This window comes from Procambarus clarkii, chromosome 50, assembly GCF_040958095.1.
Source record: "Procambarus clarkii isolate CNS0578487 chromosome 50, FALCON_Pclarkii_2.0, whole genome shotgun sequence".
NCBI classification, from domain to species: Eukaryota; Metazoa; Arthropoda; class Malacostraca; order Decapoda; family Cambaridae; genus Procambarus; species Procambarus clarkii.
Window position 1 is genome coordinate 16,031,969 of NC_091199.1, and position 6,300 is coordinate 16,038,268.

General features: G+C 44.5%; 1 protein-coding gene across 3 annotated transcripts in view; it reads right to left on the reverse strand.

Annotated features, from left to right (window-relative positions):
* The window catches only part of LOC123772621 (zinc finger protein 271-like), a 46,772-nt gene extending 40,881 nt beyond the window's left edge, over positions 1-5,891 (reverse strand). For 2 of the 3 annotated variants that reach the window (XR_011222570.1, XM_069303608.1), the window contains exon 1: positions 5,459-5,891. The gene's annotated coding sequence lies outside the window, so the exon portion shown is untranslated. Of the gene's footprint in view, positions 1-4,602; positions 4,635-5,458 lie in introns of those variants that run through there. The other variant, XM_069303609.1, reaches the window with a different exon arrangement.
* Between the last annotated feature and the right edge of the window lie 409 nt (positions 5,892-6,300).

The window sequence follows — 6,300 nt, forward strand, 5'->3', positions numbered from 1 at the left end:
ATTTAACAGATGATGAGATTATACAAAATGTTACTGGCACTGTTGACGTTCCCAGCACCAGCACAACCGTACCCAGCACCAGCACAGCCGTACCCAGCACCAGCACAGCTGTACCCAGCACCAGCACAGCCGTACCCAGCACCAGCACAGCCGTACCCAGCACCAGCACAGCTGTACCCAGCACCAGCACAGCCGTACCCAGCACCAGCACAGCTGTACCCAGCACCAGCACAGCCGTTCCCAGCACCAGCACAGCCGTACCCAGCACCAGCACAGCCGTACCCAGCACCAGCACAGCTGTACCCAGCACCAGCACAAAAGCAGCTGAAGCCAACACAGCAGCAGCGAGCACCAGCAAAGCTGATGCAAACATCTAAAAACATCGTGTGTGAAGTGAACAATTAGAATAAGTGTTAAATTCAAGTGTGTACATAGTGTTAAAATTAAAGTTGCAATAATTCTAATGTACAATAGTTTTCAAGAACTGTATTGTAGTACTCAACATACAGCAAAACCACTTTTAATAATACAGTGCTAACGGCTTAATGCACTGCAGTACCTATTTACTGTAGAGCATTCACAACTTCACAAAACTTCAAGATGGACATAACTCCAACAATAAGGTAAATACATGAATTACAGAATTTTTAGTAGAGTAGTAAAATATAGGTACAGTAAGTAATATGATACAATGCATTTTTATTGTGTACAAGAAAAAAAAAAGACACTGACGCAAACGCCTCTTGAAGGTCACCTCTTGCAACGAATCCAACGCTCCAACGAACTGGGGGTGGTCCCATATAGTACGTTGAATCGAGGTTGTACTGTATTGAAAAGATTATAGGAAAAGATCAATTTGTAAGGTAGTCTTGAAAAGATCGCTTTGTATGGTCCCACACAGGAAGAGATTCAGCATACCTCAAGAGTGTCTGTCAGTCAGAGAGAGATTCAGGTAGCCTCAAAGAGTGTCCGCCAGTTAGGAAGAGATTCAGGTATTCTTGAAAATATCTATGGAAAACACCACCATGGAAGCTGCTAACACTGTTCATCTATGCTATTTGTATCAGATGCATCATCACGGAACGCAGAAAACGATTCATCTAAGTATCATCTAAATAAATAGCATAGGATTTCAAGGGTGACGCTCAGAGCTACAACTGGATACGCTCGCTGTATCGTCCTCAAGGTGCTGTATCACTTGCATCCGACCTTTGTGTTAGGTCCTTATTGCGCCTAGCTTCCCCAATATTATGACCTTCAAACAATAAGGTTTGAATTTCACCGACAGAGCATTATCTTTCAATGCCAAGTCAGACAGGTGTTTGGGAGCCAGAGGCGCGTGCGCCACCCATGGTTGCTCATTCAGTACTAACCCAGCCAGCAGCCCTAGGGCATTCTGGGAATTTTTTCCAAGATGGCTGCCTTTCACTGGAGGTCCTAAGAGTCCATTTCGTACACAACCAACCTCGTACACATTTAAAATTGGTTACGAAAAATCAAAACTAGTTTTCTTGGTTGGCGCAGTTTCCCCCTGACTGAGAAAACTCGGTTGGCGCAGTTAAGTGGTTAATGAAGTGTACAGTAATTTTAAGTGTTAATTTTAGTATTGTGTTAGTATAGGTTACGTAAATTGTCAAGAATTCTTAGCTTCAAGATGTATGGCATCAATCAAGACGACGAACAACAACAAGGTAAGTTGAGGTTTCTAGTTCAATATTTTATAATTATATGTGGCAAGGCAATTCAAATTACATTGTCTGTGGTATAGAAATAATTGGAAATGGTCACTTTTGGACTCAAGAGGTGAAAAAGTACGTTAATCTGGAAAACGTGATAAATCGGCTGTGGGTTCTTCCCAAATGGTCCAGATTAGCGAGTGGAGACAGTATCTCTGAAACTAAACTTTCAACTTTGAGTGGCTTCTAAAATTCCAGTTTCTGACTGATTCCAACCATTTTGACATTGTGTGCTCAGCTGTCTGTTCTACAATCCCTCCAGAATGGATTTTTCAAAAACCCTATACGTTTGGAGTTATAATTTATTTTTGTCTAAATTTGCAGCATATTTCAAATGCCATATTGTATTGACAATTTTTTTTACAGTAAACTATACTGAAAACCTATATTCTAATTTGATGAAAATGAAAATCATATGCTATTCTGAGAGCATAAAACACCAAATGAACAATTGGTGATATTTTATATTTTTGAAGCTGATTTGAAAATCTGAAGTTTTCAATATTCAATTTTAAAATTATTTTCTATTTTCTACTTTTTTTCAAGTTATGTTGGCGATCATTTAGACAAAGTTGGAGTATTTGCCTAGTTGATTATGCACAAAAAATTAGAAAATGTTTGTGCAAGTTTGAAAAAGTTTAGTTATGTCAAATCGTATTTGTATGATATTATATTATATATAATATAATATCATATCGATCACCATTCCGGTTTCAAAGTCGCACAGTACAAAAAAATTGAGGCCAAAACAGTGCCGTTTCGATGGGATGTACTGTTTGAAGACAAGACATCCCTTGAAAAGAACAAGGGATTCATCAATGACAACATTCTGTCCAGATAAAAAGTAATCACGAAATTTCCATTTGATATCACTGAACACTTTTCGCACTCTCTAAAGTCGATCATTTCTATCAAAATTTGCAAGGTTTTCAAAGTGTAGGCACCATAGTAGTATCAGGAACCTGTCTTGTGACACGTACTTGTTGAACACAGCTGATGGAACAGCACATTCTTTGTTCCAATAATCCTGTATGACGCGGTTCACCGAATGTTTCATTAGCATACATAGAGAAAAGAACACATACAGCTCAGCCACGGTGGTGCCCTTCCAACCTATCATACGTGAAGCCTGTAATATGCCACCTTCAACAAGTTGCCCTGCATACCTGTTGGTTTCGGCAACAAGATGCTGCATGAACTACTAATCAAAATATGCAAGAAAATAGTCCATTTCAGTCATGTCGTCACCTGTGTACGGGAACATGGGTTCAACCCCCACATCACTATGATCAAATTGAGGTTTGTGTGGTACAAAAATATCACAGTCCTCCCACACAAATTCACCCGTTCTCCTTGTAGCAACGGCACGAGCGACTCCAGTATGGGTGTGTTTTCTTGCACTAAATTTCCTTTGGGGAGGAATTGGAGGTCTTCTACCTTGTCTACTAGTAGGGCGAGCAGGGAAAGTAAAGTAAATATAGAGGCAACACTGTTGTCGTGGGGGATACATGGTGATGCTTGGCAGGGCGACCTGCTAACACAGCAGATCTGCGCCTGGTAACACCGCGACGGCAGCTGCTAGCACTTAATCATCTGTACTACTTGTATCAGAAGCAACGTCACTAAACCCAGAAAATGACTCAACAGTATCACTTTCATCAAAAATGGAAGATGGAGGTGGCGGTGGTGGGGAAAATACTGGCAAGGATGATGACCTGTGATGCACCACCTGTACGTGCAGCTCATCCTGAATGATACGCCTTCACTGTATCATCATTATCTGTATCTGTTTCACTTCCATCGGACTCTTGTGTTATGTCCCAATCGGTCCTTGGGTCATTAATATAATATTCCACTTCATCTTCAAACAATAAAGTGTTTATCTCCCCTGGAGAAAGCGGTCTTTCAACAGCGCGTCCCACAGGCAATTGGGAGCCGAATGCGCGTGCGTTAATCACAGTTACTCGATCAGAATTGAGACTAACCTCGGACCTGGGGCATTCTGGAAATTTTCAAAATGGCCACCACTCACTGAAGGCCTCAGGCATCCATCTCGTACACAACCAACCGCACGCACGTTTTGAATGGGTACAAAATATTCAAAAGGTGTTTTCTCGGTTGGCGCAGTTTCCAACCGACCAAGTTTTCTCGGTTGGCGCAGTCCAGTGGTTAAGGGTTAAACTTCAGTCTACTGTAGAGTGTATACGACCCACTCCCTTGGTATTAGCCGCCCATCCACCTGACCAAAAACCCACCCAAATAGCCGCCCATCTGCCTGCCCAAATCCACCCACCACACCCGAATAGCTGCCCACCCACACCTCCCACTCAAATAGCTGCGCACGTACACCATCCGCCCAAATAGCCACCCTATATGCCTTCCCAAATCCACCCAGCCCTTCTGAATAGCCATCCAACCACACCGCTCCCCCGAAAAAGCGGCCAAAGTCACTGACGTAGGATACATGTGAGGAAACTGGTACTGACCTGGGTAGTGACTGGTGGGAGATACATGTGTGGGACACTGGTATTGACCTGGGTAGTGACTGGTGCAGGATACATGTGAGGACACTGGTATTGACCTGGGTAGTGACTGATGGAGGATACATGTATGGGACACTGATATTGACCTGGGTAGTGACTGGTGGGGGATACATGTGTGGGACACTGGTATTGACCTGGGTAGTAACTGGTGTAGGATACATGTGAGGACACTGGTACTGACCTGGGTAGTGACTAGCAGAGGATACATGCAAGCACACTGGTACTGACCTGGGTAGAGACTGGCGGAGGATACATGTGAGGGACACTGGTACTGACCTGGGTAGTGACTGGTGGAGGATACATGTGAGGACACTGGTACTGACCTGGGTAGTGACTGGCGGAGGATACATGTGAGGACACTGGTACTGACCTGGGTAGTGACTGGCGGAGGATACATGTGAGGACACTGGTACTGACCTGGGTAGTGACTGGCGGAGGATACATGTGAGGACACTGGTACTGACCTGGGTAGTGACTGGCAGAGGATACATGTGTGGGACACTGGTACTGACCTGGGTAGTGACTGGCGGAGGATACATGTGAGGACACTGGTACTGACCTGGGTAGTGACTGGCAGAGGATACATGTGTGGGACACTGGTACTGACCTGGGTAGTGACTGGTGGAGGATACATGTGTGGGACACTGGTACTGACCTGGATAGTGACTGGCGGAGGATACATGTGAGGACACTGGTACTGACCTGGGTAGTGACTGGTGGAGGATACATGTGTGGGACACTGGTGCTGACCTGGGTAGTGACTGGTGGAGGATACATGTGAGGGACACTGGTACAGACCTGGGTAGTGACTGGCGGAGGATACATGTGAGGACACTGGTACTGACCTGGGTAGTGACTAGCAGAGGATACATGCAAGGACACTGGTACTGACCTGGGTAGAGACTGGTGGAGGATTCATGTGAGGGACACTGGTACTGACCTGGGTAGTGACTGGTGGAGGATACATGTGTGGGACACTGGTGCTGACCTGGGTAGTGACTGGTGGAGGATACATGTGTGGGACACTGGTACTGACCTGGGTAGTGACTGGTGGAGGATACATGTGTGGGACACTGGTACTGACCTGGGTAGTGACTGGCGGAGGATACATGTGAGGACACTGGTACTGACCTGGGTAGTGACTGGCGGAGGATACATGTGTGGGACACTGGTACTGACCTGGGTAGTGACTGGCGGAGGATACATGTGAGGGAAGAGTTCATTTAGCGGTGTTGTTGGTGTTGGTTGAGAGGCGACGACAAGTGGCAGTGACGGCTGTTGTTGTGGGGAGGGAGGAGCAGCCCTCGTACACCGCCCCGGCCTTATTGTACTCTCTTGTACTGTCTTACTGTACTCCTACACCCTCCCGGCCTTGTTGTACTCTCTTGTACTGTCTTACTGTACTCCTACACCCTCCCGGCCTTGTTGTACTCTCTTGTACTGTCTTACTGTACTCCTACACCCTCCCGGCCTTATTGTACTCTCATGTACTGTCTTACTGTACTCCTACACCCTCCCAGCCTTATTGTACTCTCATGTACTGTCTTACTGTACTCCTACACCCTCCCGGCCTTGTTGTACTCTTTTGTACCGTCTTACTGTACTCCTCTTTCTCATCTACATTAATGACCTTCCAAATGCCTTCCAACACCTCAAACCAATTCTATTTGCTGACGACACAACCTTCATTTACTCCAGTCCTGACCCCCTTGCTCTAAATGCCACAGTAAATACTGAGCTAAATAAAATCCATCTTTGGCTAACTGCCAACAAACTCACCCTTAACATTGACAAAACTTTCTATATTCTGTTTGGCAATAAATCCTCTAATCAAATAAATCTCAAAATAAACAATACCCAAATTTTACAGCACATGATGTAAACAAAGTATTAACACATAATCACAATATCTCTGTACTCAACTTGAACGTTAGATCCCTAGGTAAACACTTCGATGATTTTTTTTTATTTATTTATACAATACAATACAATACAATTTTATTTAGGTAAGGTACATACAT